This window comes from Notamacropus eugenii, chromosome 2 (assembly GCF_028372415.1).
Source record: "Notamacropus eugenii isolate mMacEug1 chromosome 2, mMacEug1.pri_v2, whole genome shotgun sequence".
NCBI lineage: Eukaryota > Metazoa > Chordata > Mammalia > Diprotodontia > Macropodidae > Notamacropus > Notamacropus eugenii.
Window position 1 is genome coordinate 172,121,138 of NC_092873.1, and position 14,955 is coordinate 172,136,092.

The window sequence follows — 14,955 nt, forward strand, 5'->3', positions numbered from 1 at the left end:
GCATCATCTTGGAGGCAGCCCCAGTCACTGAGAACTAGTCAGTTTTGTGTCATCTCAGCAAGGGACCACTGTCTTATTTACACAGTCCATGGGAAGATATATTTCAAATCCCTCTAAACAAAAATGAATTAAGTTGACTGGTGAATGATTTAAATTAACCATGGATTCCTTTGATCAATATCCCTTAAGATGACTTTGTCCATTTTGTTAGAATCTCATTTGGTAGCTATGGAGAATGACCAATACGTTGTTATAACCAGAGCTTTAATTATTGAGGTCTCAGACAATCTCAGATCAGGATTTGGAGATATTCTTAAAGACCTTTAACTTTTCTTCAGAGACTGAATCATTAGGGGCAAAATAATGAATAACTAGACTACATTAGAACACAATAAAAATTTGTTTTCCTCAAGTTAATGAAAATGAAAAAGGTAAGAACAAAACCAAGTACAGGTGAAAAGAAATCAAAGTCAGTGCAACTTTGTCTAAAGCTGTTTAGGTCATTTGTCCATAACAGATATACCCAGTGTTCTTCCACAAACACAAACCTCCTTAAAAAATCAATTAAAATATCACAGGACAAATGTTATTGAATTTATTTGTATCAGTTGATCCATTTGCATAGCTGCCCATTTTCCTGCTTGCAAAAAGAGTAAGCGATGTTTCATCCTTCCTCTCCTAATTCCATCTTAAATTCTGCTTGGGCAAAATGGGAATATAAACCTGCTATTAAGGAATGGTAATGCCCATTCTACTCATCTCCCCAAATGGCCACTCCTACTTGTATGCTGGTTCACCAGAATGTGGCTGATTACCACTCTCCTTGAAGTTCTGGAAATAACTCTGAGGGCCTAGAGTATCTCGTAATCTTGCTTATGAATACTGACTAGGGCGCAGCCCATTATCCATTGACTAGTTGAAGTCCTTTAACTTTTACAAAAGGTATGTGCTGAAAAAAGGCATAGAAAGAATAGCAGTTACTAAAGTAATCCTTTCTATTACTGGGATGTACTCTTCCATAGTACACATAAGTTTCCTGGGGAGAATGGGCTCAGAGTAAAGATGATAATGACGCAAATGTGTAGAAAATACGTGTGGTGAAAAGAGTAGATTCTGGCTACAGACTTCAGAAATCATTTTCTCATTTTGTGGAGTCCACATGAAATTCCTCTTATATATGTCTCTCTGTGGGTCTCTAAGAATAATGACATTCTGGAGTTCATATTTGGCACCTCTTTCCATCATGAAGAATCACAATCCCTTGAACTTGCTGCTATCCTTGGGTGGTTGTCTTTACACATCCTTTCTACAGGTTGTAGGTACTTACTCTGTTGTCAGCTACTACTATCCAGGACCCTCTGCTACTGCCTCCACTCAACAGTAAGACCCCTCCTGCCTGCAACTCACAGTAAAACTTCCCTCAACTATTACCAGGAAACAAGATGATTGAGAGATTGGTGGGTCATCCTTTTTATTTGTGTATTCAGTTCCTGTTCCATACCTTTTGAGATACTGGTTTTTCCAGGTCTGTAGCCAATGAGACTAATTTGTTATCACACAGTGCCAGCTCCTGTCACCCACAGCTTTTGTTGTTGTTCAGTTATGTCCAACTCCTCATGACCCCATTTGGGGTTTTCTTGGCAGAGACACTAGAGTGGTTTGCCATCTCCTTCTCCAACTCATTTTACAAATGAGGAAACTGAGACAAATAGGGGTAAGTGATTTGCCCAAGGTCACACAGCTAGTAAGTGTCTGAGGACAGATTTGAACCCAGGAAGATGAGTCCCTAGGCCCAGTACTCTATCTACTACGTCACTGAGCTGCCCAGTCACCCAGAGCAGGCAGAGAATATCTACATATACTTTGTGTGACCAACCCAGTAGGAATGGTAAATCTCTGCGCATGCTAAAAACTGAACTTTCATTGACCAGCCCCAACATTACACAAGTTTGACCTTCCTTACTCTTTTTACCATCCTTCTGTCTTAGCTGGGGAAATACCAATTTAGTAAATATTGAGGAAGGAAACCTATCACTAGCTTTTGAGGAGGTACTTTTTTTTTGTCCATTTTTAGACCAACTCAATAAATTTGACTATATGAAATCATACAAAGGGACCTTAGAAACCATTTATTCCAGCTCCTTAAAATAAACAGACCAAGAAAGTTTAAATGACTTAATGACTCTGGTCATAAGGCAATAAATAGTAATGCCAAGTTTTAAACCTATCTTCAGACTCCAAATCCAGAACTCTTTTCCTATACTACACTGCTCAGTTGAAATTTGTTTTGAAAGCTTGGTAATTAGGCTTTAAACAGGAGTAATATTTCAAAAGAATCAGCTATTTATTAAATATTGTGATCACAAAGCAAAAGGACTGAAAAATACATTCTTAAATGGCATGAAAATAATGGTCTGGTGGCATTAACCTCTCCCCCACTTCATTAAAGGCGTATGAACTAGTTGCTATCTTGTATAAAGGAAACAATCGGAAATTCATAAGACCAAATATACAACTATCTGATCATCATACAGTCTCTTTAGAAAGGTTTATAACAACTAGCAGCTGGTGTGGATGTAGTTTCTACTTTATCTTGAGTTAATCTATAACATTGAAAAAAACAAGGTTTTTCAAGTTTCCTGCTTGTGTTGCTTCCTCAAAGAGGAATTGTGGTCCTGAGCCATAAGACATTCTACTAATTAACAGATAGCCTTAAGAGAATAAACGATATTAAGATCAACATGTAATAATATTTCATCTCCATCATTTTTACCCTTGAGGTGCATTTCCAGGGGAGGAGCTCAAAGCTCTTTGTCACTACTGAATGTCCTTTATTACATTATGTTTTTTTTCCCCCCACTCTTTCAAGATTGAAATAGTTTTTTCAGTACAGGGCTAGGCTTCTTTTGTACTATACCTGAAATATGTCTAACATGACAAGGATAGTCAGATAAGGAATACACTTATTTTTCATGACAAAAATCACTTTAGCTGTTTTGCAACTATTATCAGAGAAAAATTAGTGAGGAAGTTCTTTCTCCAGAGGAAGTTCTCACCTCAGCAATTATGTTAATTTAGGTGTTGTGCTGTTTATTTAATATGAATTTTCTTCAGAATTTTTTCCTCTTATATCTCACCCAGGGTTGATTTGCTTTCTTTGATTCCTCCCACCTCTTTAAAATAACAGGTGCAGATTATGAAATTATGGTTCACCAAAATCAGTCATGCTTCTGTGTTTTCATAATTCTCCAGTGTGTGGACTTCAAACCTCCTTCCAACAGGCACAGGAAAATGTAATTGTGTGTGTGTGTGTGTGTGTGTGTGTGTGTGTGTGTGCGTGTGTGCGTGTTTCTAGTCCACATAGGCTTGATTTACAGTCTATTGGACAGAGGAGATACGAGCTAGGAAAGCTTGGAAACAATTGTAAAGCTGAGGTATAAAATTAAGGGTGGGGGAGACCTCTGCAATGTGGAGAAACAGTTAAGATTGTAATTAAATGTGTTAAACGGTGCCCTGAATTCTGGGGGACACAACTCCTGGGAGAGACGGAGGAAGGTGTTTGAGGTTACATTGAGGGTGGGATGCAAACCGCACATTGCTGAGCGCTTCACACTCATGACCTTCTCAGTTCACCGAAGCTATGGTCCGAAGCAATCAGGTCACTCGATTTTTACCTAGTACGAGGTAGTGAAGCAAGCACCGCCGCCTCCACTTTGGCAGAGCCTCCGCGGCCGGGCGATGCGTGCTAGGAGCGCAGCGCAGCTCAGCCCGGTCCAACCCACAGCCTGGTACCTTCTTTCCGGGGCTACCCAGACGGCAGGCAACCGAGAAAGGATGAGCTGTAGGTCATAGACATGTAGACGTACTTGTGATCCTAATCGGGGGAGAGGGTGGGCTTTTGAGCGGCACTAACACGAAGTCTCAGAGCCTCAGAGACAATTGGTGTGTGTGTGTGTGTGTGTGTGTGTGTGTGTGTGTCTGTGTGTGTGTGTGTGTGTGTGTGTGTGTGTGTGTGTACACCGGCTCCCGCAAAGTGGGGGCTGGGGTGGGGGGAGATTCAGTGCTGTTCGGCTTCCCGGCCCGGCTACTACAGCTCCCTCCATTCCCGCTGAGGACATCGCCTTAGCATCAAGAACTGAGCCCGGGAAGCCCCCGGCCTGTGCATTGCCTGGGAGAACCCGAGGGGCGGGAGAGGAGGTGGAGGAGGAGGAGATCGAGCATCCTTCTCGACCCTTCTCCTCCCCCTTCTCTCCCTTCTCCTCCTCCTCCAAACCCCCCTCCCCGGGCGCTTCCCGCGCACGTTTCCCCCCTCCCCGGCCTTGCGCTCTCCTCCCCCCCATCCATCGTCTCCCCAGATCCCTCCTCCCGTCCCCCTCCCCTTCTGCTTCTTCCTCCTCCCACAGTAGCGGCTGCTTCTCAGGCGCTCGGAGATGGGCAGCGAGAGCGCGCGTAGCAGCAGCACCAGCTCCGGGGCCGCCGCCGCTGATCTGCTCTTCCTCCGGGGCTGGACCGCGCGCCTTCCTCAGCACACCGCCGCCACGCAGCCCTCTGTCTCCGAGTCAATGGCGCTGTCCCTTTAGGACTGGTGAGTAGCCTGAAAGGCTCAGCGGGTAACGCTGGAGGCTAGGAAGACAAGAGAGCTTGCCCTTGGTTCCAGGAAGGGATTTCAGGGCACCCCTTAAACCACCTGCTGGGCCCACCCCCCACCCCGCGCCTGGGAGAGGGCTTTGGGGCGTCCTGGTGCTCCTGGGGCGCGCAGCTCCCTAGCTGTCTGTGTGTGTGTGTGGAGGGGGGAAAATTCTGCTTGCACTTCACCTGTCAGCAATCAGAAGCATTTTGCACGTCTACGGTTGTGGAAACAGGCGTGAGGCTGCTTGCTGCTTCAGCTGCCTTGTCCGCGGTTCTTTCCCGCTCCCGAGACCCTCACTTCCCAGCATGGAAGGGACTCTCCCGCCAGCCTAGAGCTAGAGCTGACCCCGTGCTCTTACAGCCCTCACGGCATCACTCCACATTAGGAGAGAGGGGGCACACTTAAAGCCTCATCTTCCAGAGCTAGGTTGTCCCTTAACTCCCCATCCAACACCTCGTCTTGTATCCCACTTTTCCCTATGAACCTGTCCCTTACCCACCTTTGTCAACCTTCTTCCTAAAAAAAGCCTTTGAAGCGGTCTCCTCTGTTAAGGCTAGTTGTTTTACCACTGGAAATTGGACTTCCCCAGCTCTCTCTTCAGACTTACCTCACCCTCTTTGTACAAAGTCTTTTTCCACCTCTTCTGATATTCACCTGCAGGAAATTGACAAGGACACATAGCCAATACTCCTCTATATATTTACTTTATATAGAGCTTAGTACTTGGACTAGGGTCAAACATAAGGAAAATAATATTGTCTATTTACATTTTAAAAAGAGTATTTGAATTGGTCGTTTATTTTAGCTTACCTAATTTATTTGGGGGGATGTTTAATCTTAATACAGCAACATATTTTTCTTCACAATAAGAGGGTCCCAATTTCCCAGCTCAGATTTACAGACAATCAGTGTGGCTGAACTGTGGCTTTCTTTCTTCTTGGGTAGCACAACTGAGTGTTACATGGACTCACCAATCCTATTCCAGAGGTAAAATGTTCTTTCTTGGGACAGCAGACTAGATAAAACGACAACTTTAAAGGCTACCTTAAGACAGAACAGACTTCTGGCTTAATGACAGAGAGAGGTAGGAAATATCAGAAAATATACTGAGTACTCTTTTTCCTTCTGACTGTGAGGCTGGGTGTTGTGTAGTAACTCTGCGTCTCAACAGTTTTATCTGTGAAAGTGTTGTTATGGCAGCAGCCTTTATTCCTAAAACCATGTACAACGTTTCTCTTTTTCTAGTTGGTTTGAGGGAAAAATAGGGAGTTGTGTTCACTGAATGAATATGACCAAGGAGGTGAGTGGGGGGCAGGGGTAGAAGAAAGGACCAAAATTTTAATGACAAAACTTATATTCCCTATTTCCCCATATTAGTGTTTGCATTTTAAAAACAGGACAACAGTATTTCTTATAAATGTCTATTTTAACTTCTCTGACAAGTGATTTATATGGATTAATCCAGCTTGGCTTTCTTCTAAAGAGAACCTTTGGGCAAAGTGCTAGACTTCTTTTCTCTTTTGGACAACAGAAATACTTAAATTTCTATATTTGTATCCATAAATAGCAGAAATCACAACACTTTAAAAATAAATGTTTATTATTCCTACAGGTGTCTAGTCAATCGAACAAATATAGTACATATTAAATACGTACTATATGCTCTAGTGCCTGACTTAAGGAATCTGTAGTTGGGTAGGTACAGATGGATGGATGGATGGATAAATGGAGGGATGGATGGATGGACCGATGGATGGATGGATGGAGAGAGAGATAGATAGCCTTGTACATATTCATTCCTACATATCTGTATATTGGTATGTATGTATGCACGGAGTTTGAGGAGAACAAGCCTCATTACTCTGTCAGATTGGTGAAGATAAACAGCCAGGCTCTATCAGCATAGGAAATGGAAAGGGGAGAGCTGGGAGATTATCCCCTAGAATTGTCCAGTGCAGAAAGCCCCAAATCTCTTTCTCCAAAATCATGTTGGGACCTTAGGATTTTTTTTACTCAATTTCCCAGGTAACTCAAAGTGTTTATCATTTTGCCTATTTAGATGGAGGCAAAGACCAGTGGTTGTTATGGAGATGCAATGAGTCAGTCCTTAGAAAGGGGGTCCTTTGAATGTAAATGTGAACAGCTGCAATCAAAGTCAATAGGGACTGTGGCTAAGGATTCCGTGCTTGAAGTTATTAAACCACATGAGGAATTTGTGTTTAAATTTAGTGTGTGGATAGGCAGAACATTGAAGAGTGACTTGTAATCCTTTTTAATTATTTATCTTTACGTAATATTTATAGTCTATGAACTTTGTGTTCCAGAAAGGAACACAAAGGTATGTAGCAGCTACGTCTGAAACTGTTGCAGATGATTGGTTTTTGAATCATTTACATTGCTTTTTCTCTGGGAAATAGAAAAAGAGTTAATATGTGTATATGTCCACAAGGAAAGAATATGACATGCATTGAAAATGGTACATAAACATGTATAAGCAATAAGGAAATAGTCATTATTTTTGATCACTTTTTGCCTCTTATAATGTTTACATAGTTTAATGAAAGTAGAATGAATGTTATAAAGAATAAGATAAACCAGAAAAATATTATAAATGCTGAGAGAAATGTTCTTAAGAATCTTTTTAGTGAGGATGGTGGTGACTAAAATAAAATTCTAAAGTACTACCTATATCCTATTTCAGACTATGGGTAATTTGCTCTACATTATTGTAGAAATTTATTTTGAAATCCTAGGTGAACTGGAGCTTAGTAAGAACTCTGTTACTTCACATGGTTATAGTTTTATGACGATTTCCATTATAGTTAAATATTGAAACAAAGGAGGAAAACAAGCAACAGAATTTAAGAATAGGACTTGAATGTCTAATACCACTAAAGTGAACCTTATAGCAAGTCAGATACCTGACATCTTAAGGGCATGTGTGCATGAGAACTGAGGTTCATTAGAAATAGTAAGTTGAAAATGGAGACAGTTATCCACATAATTTTGACTAAGAAATGACTTTTGTTTTAAACAACAAGACATTCAAAGTTTCCACTTTCTTATTGTGGAACTGGCCCTTAGCAGTGATATTAGTCTATTACTATGTGGGTGATGAAACCTTGGTTTATTGGTTATCAGATATTTTCAAATTTAAGTTTTAAGAAGTGTTTTTAAACCTATTTCAGTTATAGCAAGAAACACAATGGCTTTTCTTTTCCAAGGGAGTTATTTTACTTGGTAAAACATAGGAATTCTATACTTTCAACCTGAAATAAAGAATACTGGAGGCACAGGGATTGCAGTCTGGGACCACCAGGAAGCACCAAAGTACTGGAGTGGCCAAGAGGGGTGGAGGGAGGCAAAGTTAAATACACTTTAAAATGGAGGAAGTACTGTGGGAAATCCAGCCTTGGGGAAGTTGTTTTTAACAGCTGAAAGTCTGCAGAGAAGGTTAGGGAAGGTTGGGAAATAGTAACGGCTGGTCCTCTGGTCGGAACTGGGATTCCTTTCCTTTTTCAGTTGGTTTCAAGAGTTCCCTTTTAACTGGGAAGCTCTGGGACCAGATAAGGTCAGTTCCTAGTCTGCTTCATTCAACAATACAAACCATTTCTTAATTCAAACTAATTGACAAATTAAATCAAATAAATTAAAACAACCAAATGAAAACAAAACCCTGAAAGAAGAAAAATGCAAATACTCAACCCAAAAATTAAAGTACTGGAGGGTGAGCCAAGAGCGTGGCATAAAACTAAGCAATTTAGCATTTCATGAAGACATATTCAGTTTTCTGATAACCATTTAAGATGTTTTCAAAACTATGGTTATTTCTCATTTTTCTATTTGCATTAGAGATATTTTTATTTGATATTTGTATGGCCATTTGCATTTTATCTTCAAGTTCATAAAAAATGCTCATCGTATAAAATTTCTAGTACTTATTTCATAGTTTAAAAAATTTACCCTCCCCAGTTGAGCTCAGAAATGTAAAGTTATTATGCAATTATTTGCAATATAACTTTGATGTATTTCCTCCTGGTATTTGGTGTGCTAGGACTTTCTATCCAAAAAAAAAAAAATTACCAAACAACCCCCCAAAACCCTTCACTAAGAGCAAATATGCAAATGAACATTCAAAGGCACCACTGTTTTACCACTAAAGAGTCAAAATAATGTTGTTCAAGTGATAAACTCGAACTATCAACTCAAAATTCCCATAGAATAAAATTGATTAAAAATGTATGCAAGTTTTGGAGCTATCCTTGGATTTTGAAATTCACATCTATTTTGCTGTAAAGTATAATATTTGAGCATTTTTCTTATAATAGACCATTCTCATTGTATGTATCTTGGCGCAGGAAAGGACTTTAGAGATTATCTGATCTAATACCACTATTTTATAGAGGAGAAAACCAAGGTCCAGATAATTTAAATTATTTACCAGGGGAATGCAGCTAGTCAGTCACGGGCTAGGATAAGAAGCTCCAATTTCTTATCAATTACTCTTTATATTAATCAACACTGTGTATCTGGTTATAGGGGGAAAAAGTAAGTTAGCTTTTCTATTCTTCCTTCAGTGAACATTATGCTTGGAAAAGAACATATCTCCACGTTTGAGTTGTAAAAGAAAAATTTTATATTCTTCAATATATGATACATCTCTAGTCAGATTGCATTATTTCACATGTAGGATATGCTTCATATAAAGGTGATAGAAAGAGGACACAAGGTATAATGGAGTCCTAGTGAAAGTTTTTCTGAATCTGTTTTTCCATTGTAGAATGTATGGGGGGGAGGGTTAGGTCAGAGCTTCTTAATGGGGTTCATGGACTCCCAGAGTATGAGTGGATAAATTTTAGAAGGTCTCTAAACTTGCATGAGAAAAAAAATATGTCTTAATTTATTTCCTTTGTAATCCTATATCTTTTATACATTTAAATTATTATTCTGAGAAGGGGTCCAGAGCTTCAGAGTTTCAAAACTTCCAAAAAGATCATGACACAAAAAAAGATTAATAATCCCCGCATTAGAGTATCTCTAAAATCCTTTTTTATCTTTAAATCATGAGGAGGAAAGGCTGAGGGATCTGGATTCAAATCCTACTCAGTGTAACCATTTGATTGGTACATCAACCTCAATCAACTTTATTTTTGTCATTTTAAAAATGGAGAACTGTTGAGTATTTTTGTTACTGTTTTTGTCTTTGTACCCTCAGTGTTTAAAAAGTATCTGGTTTCTAGTAAATGCTTGTTAAGTAAATGAATTGATTACACATTTCCATTTTTATGAATTGTATCTCAATGCTTCCTCTTCCCCCCCACTCAATTTATATGCCTAACCAATAGTGGAATCAGTGTGCTCATTAACTTTGTACATAGAGAATACTCTAATAATATTTTGTACCTTAATTCACAGTTTGTATCTGTGAAGAAAAGAAAATGTTGTTGAACAGAGATAGCCAAGGAGTAGTGAAAGTTGAAGGGTATTCCAGTTTCTTCAGAACTAGACTAGTCAAGTGTCACAGCTGCTGAGAAGCCCAGGTGTGCCATTCCATTGCCAATGGTTCTGGACCCAGCACCATCTGAAGGACAGACCACATCCTTGACACTTGGTCATATCGTCTAATCCAGATGTCTTTAAACTTTTTGTTTGTTTCATAGACCCTTTTGGCAATCTGAACCTATAGATCCCTTCTCCGAATGGTATTTTCAAATGCATGCTGTCATATATATAGGATCATAAAGCAAGCCAATTATATTGAAATGAAGGTATAGTTTTTTCTTGTCCAAGGTCACCAAATCCCTTCCTCCTAAAGCTAACCACAGAACCATGAAGGGACCCCTGGACCCCAGATTAATAACTTCTGTCTTAATCTTTTAGAAGGAGAAATACTGTTTAATCCATAGCTATTAAAAACATCTAGAATAAAGTTTTTTAACCTATGGCTTCTGAAATTGTTTTAAAAAGAAATGTTTTGATAACCATATTTCAGTATAATTGGTTTATTAGACAATTCTATCTATTTTATACATTTAAAAGCATTATTGTGAGAAGGGTTCATAGACTACCAGACTAACTGAGAGGCTGATGAAACAATCAAAAAAACCTTAAGAAACTCTGGATGAGACTATATGTATAAATCTCCTGTCCCTTATTTGTTTATGGAGTCAGTTAAATGAAAATGGAGCAGAGAGAGGTAGAAAAACTTCCTCATTGTCAAAGAGGAATGAGGAATTCCAGCCTTTAAGGGTGGGAATGGGAGTGTCCTAACTGAAGATAGTTTATTGTGGATTTGTGCTTTTAAATGCATCACTATGCCTCCCACTTCTATCTATGGCAAAATTGCTAGGAAAGGTGTCTATTCAGTGCATCATGATTTTTAATAAATGAAGAATAGATGAATTATCTATAGATAATATAGAACTTGCTATAACAAAGAACTAACCCCTCACCCTACAGTAACATAAAGCTCCCAGAGAAACAGCGTGACAGATCTTTAGACCTCGAAGGGGCATTAGAGGTCCCCCAGTCTGACTCCTTACCTAAACAACAGTCTCCTGGACAACATACCTGATCACCAGCCTTTGCTCAAAGACTTTGTCAGTGAACAAGAACCAGCTACCTCCTGAAAGATTAATTTGACCATTATCAGCTCTAATTGTTAGTTTGCTTCCCTCCTTCCAACTTTCACCCATTCTTTGTTACCTTCTGCCAAAAAGAATATATCTAATTTATCTTCCACAGGATAGTCCTTCACGTGGACAGCTATCATTTTCCTACTAAGGTTTTTCTTCTTCAGACTAAACATTCCCAGTTCCTTTAAATGATTCTTATAGGGCATTATTTGAAAACCCTTTTCTATTTTGATTGCTCTCTCTCCTGGGTGGCCTTTGGGAAATGTCTTTCCTAAATTATGACTTTCAGGGAAAAAAAAATGCAATATTCCAGATGTGATCTAATGAGGGCAGAATATAAATACAGCAGATCTATCACCTTACCCCCTACAAATTCCTGTCAGTTTTGCCTTTTTTTAAACTTTGGCTGCCATATCACATTGACTTACATTGAATTTTTAGTGTACTAAATCTCCCAGATAAAACTTTTAGGTAAGATGATATTGAGCCAGTTCAGAATCTACCTAAATTTATTAAATTCTATTCACAGCCTTCTATCTTTTTCACAAGAATTTCATGAAACATTGTCAAATGGTTTGTTGAAAACTAAGTAAATTACACTGATAGCATTCCTTTGATCTACCTGTCCAGTAATGCTGTCATAAAACAAAATTATATTAGTTTTGGCATAATCTTTTCTTGATGAAGATATGCTGCTTTTTTTTCCTGATCATTCCTTCTTTTTATAAATGTTACTAACCTTCTCCTTAATATGTTCATGAATTTTGCTAGCAATTAAGCTCAGGCTTACTTGTCTATAGTTCTATAGAAGGTTCTATTTTCTTTTCATTTTTCAAGAATCAGAATGACATTTGCCCTTGAATAATCCTACAATTTGACTTTCATTCTCTGTAATCACTGATCAGCATTCACATTTATCACATTTGTCAGTTCTTTCAGTACCTGAAGATCTCATCTTACTCATTACGATCTCCTTCCTTTCCTTGGATATCAACTTGCCTGCCCAACCCTCCTTATTCTTTGGGTTTATCTTAAATTTATCCTGTATATGTCTTGTTTGTACATAATGATTTGCATGTTGTTTCTACTAATAAACTGTGTGTTCCTTGAGAGCAAGGGTTGCTTTTCCCTACTTTCTTTGTATCCCCATTGCTTAGCGTGGTGCCTTAAACTTGTTGTTGTGTTTGTTCTTCATTTTCGAGGAAGACCATGACATTAAATAGATCGTAAATACCTTGTTGACTTGATTTTTTAGTGTAACCATTTTTCTTTTTGCCTTTCCATTTCAGAGGTTATTTTTTCCTGATAAGAGAAGACTGAAGGAAATATCTCTTAGAATTTGTCTTTACGTATCTAGAACAACATGTAATAATCATAGTAATAAGAAAAATATTAATGTAGGCCTTTAAGGACTACAAAATGTTTTATATAACAAACCTGTTAGATATTTAGAAATTTATAATCACCAGCTATTATTAATGCTAATTCAACTGTCACAGATAGCTTATTCTTCCTTAAGTTTCTCAATACAGCCATATTTATAAAATCTACTAAGAAGCTCAGACCTTTACATAATTATTCCAGCCTGATAATTCCTCCTTGAAGCTGGGATGCTTCCTTTAGAATATTGAATCTGGTCATCTGCAGTATGAGAGAATCCTTGACAAAACCACCCTCTTGAAAAGCCTTTTTTCCTTCTGAGAGGCAGCCCTTTCCCTTCTGGTGTCTGGTGTGTTTAATGCGCCTAATAATAAAGATAGCTAGCATTTATATACTGCCTACTGTATACTAAGCTCACTAAACCTGGGACATCTAGGTGGCAAATTGGATAGAGTGTCAGATCTGGAGTCAGGAAGTCTCATCTTCATGAGTTCAAATCCAATCTCAGATGAACTGGAGAAGGAAATGGCAAACCATTTCAGTGTCTTTGCCAAAATAACCCCAAGTAGGGTCACAAAAAGTTAGACACAACTGAAAAATGACTAACCACAACACAAATATACCAGGTGCTATAATTTTATCTCATTTGATCCTCACAACAACACTGGGAGGTAGGTACTATTATTATCCCCATTTTACAATTGAGGAAACTGAGGTTTAACTGATTTGCCCAGAGTCAAATTGCTAATATGTGTCTGATGCTGAATTTGAATTTGTTTTTCTGACTCCATGCCCAGTACTCTATCCTGTGTTCTATCCCCTGCCTGCCTCTATGCATAGCATAAGCTCAGCACTCTACTGTGGTTCTGGAATTTGGATCAAGAAGTGTATTGGTATATGTTTTTGTTGGAAGAATGGATTTCATAGATTTTATAACTCTGGGTGATTAGGAGAATTCAGAGGCAGGTCCTGAGGCTGATGAAATCATTAGAAGGAGGGATAGGAGATGAGAAAAGTGTTAGGCTTTCTATATGCTCATTCATGACTGAGGCTCATGGTTCTGAAGTACTAGTTATATTGACAACTAAAGGGAGAAGCAGAGCATGTCACAACTGAGCTATTTGTCACAATAGAACTATTATTGTACTCCTCCATAGATATCCTTTATAGACTACAGCATGGTTTTACTGAAGTCAGTTGCTTCTAATAATGAACTATTTATTGATCTCATTCTGATATTGTAAATTTCACCAATCCCAGACCATCAAAACACGTTTGGGGAGTAAAGTGTTATATAATACATAGTTAATATCTTGTACTTTGATGTTCTATGATCTCGTAGGTTCATAGATTTAGAACTGAAAGGGACCTTAAAACATCCTCATTTTAGAGGTGAACAAACTAAGGCTGAAAGATTTTAAATGATCTTTGCCAAAGATCAAACAACCAGTAAAATTCAGAGCTGGGATTTAAACCCAGTTTAGGGACTCAGAATTTAAACCCAGAATTAGGAATCCCAGGGTCTCTTTACAATACCACACTGCCTCCATCACATTGATGTTGGTCCTGTCACAGATGAAATTACATCACTCTAGGAATATTAACCTTTCTGTCATAGGGAATATACTATGGAAAATCCAGAATTCCTTGTAAACATTAAGGTCCTCCACCTGCTCTTATTTGTGGGAAAACATTGTGCTGATTGTATCAAATGTATAAGTTCTTTGCAATAAGATCCCTGATCACGCAGCAGAGGCTGAAATAACACCTCATGTGAAAAATTAGATAGATGAAGAATGGATTATGCCATGCAACTTAATGGCAACCATTGAGTTAGATCATTAGCGCCTATCTTGGACATGCATGGAAGATGATGAGCTAGACCTTGAATTAATTAATTAGAAGGAGGTTAGGAAATTGTGCAGTGTTTTCAACAATCTTGCTGCCAAACCAAAAACCAAAACCACATTTCTTAACATCAACATCGTCCAGTGATGTGATGTGGATACAAAACTTGAAACTACTTGAGCTCTGAAGAACACCAGTTTAAATAATTCAAAATTAAGCAAAATATTTAAAGAATCCACTCTTTTTTTTCCCTCTTTAAGATAATAGAGTCTTCAAGTAAATTAATGGATTCTTATTGAGCTTCTGCTGTACATGAGACATTTTGTTAGATACTATTAGTAAAAGCAATAGAAATTAGTCTCTCTGCCCTCAAGGAGTCAATGTCATAGTTTGGAAAAGAAAATGCATACAATGGAAACTATAGGAATAGTTACAAAGTCATATTTCAGTTACCAAAGCAGA

The 14,955-nt window shown here is 38.5% G+C and overlaps 1 protein-coding gene and 1 pseudogene across 2 annotated transcripts in view; one reads left to right on the forward strand and one right to left on the reverse strand.

Annotated features, from left to right (window-relative positions):
* Positions 1 to 4,340, reverse strand: part of LOC140522885 (ETS-related transcription factor Elf-3-like) — a 43,807-nt pseudogene extending 39,467 nt beyond the window's left edge.
* Positions 4,341 to 4,498: 158 nt separating this feature from the next.
* FUT9 (fucosyltransferase 9) overlaps positions 4,499 to 14,955 on the forward strand; it is a 246,318-nt gene continuing 235,861 nt past the window's right edge. The window contains exon 1 of one of the 2 annotated variants that reach the window (XM_072642867.1): positions 4,499 to 4,585. The gene's annotated coding sequence lies outside the window, so the exon portion shown is untranslated. The remainder of the gene's footprint in view (positions 4,586 to 14,955) is intronic. The other variant, XM_072642864.1, reaches the window with a different exon arrangement.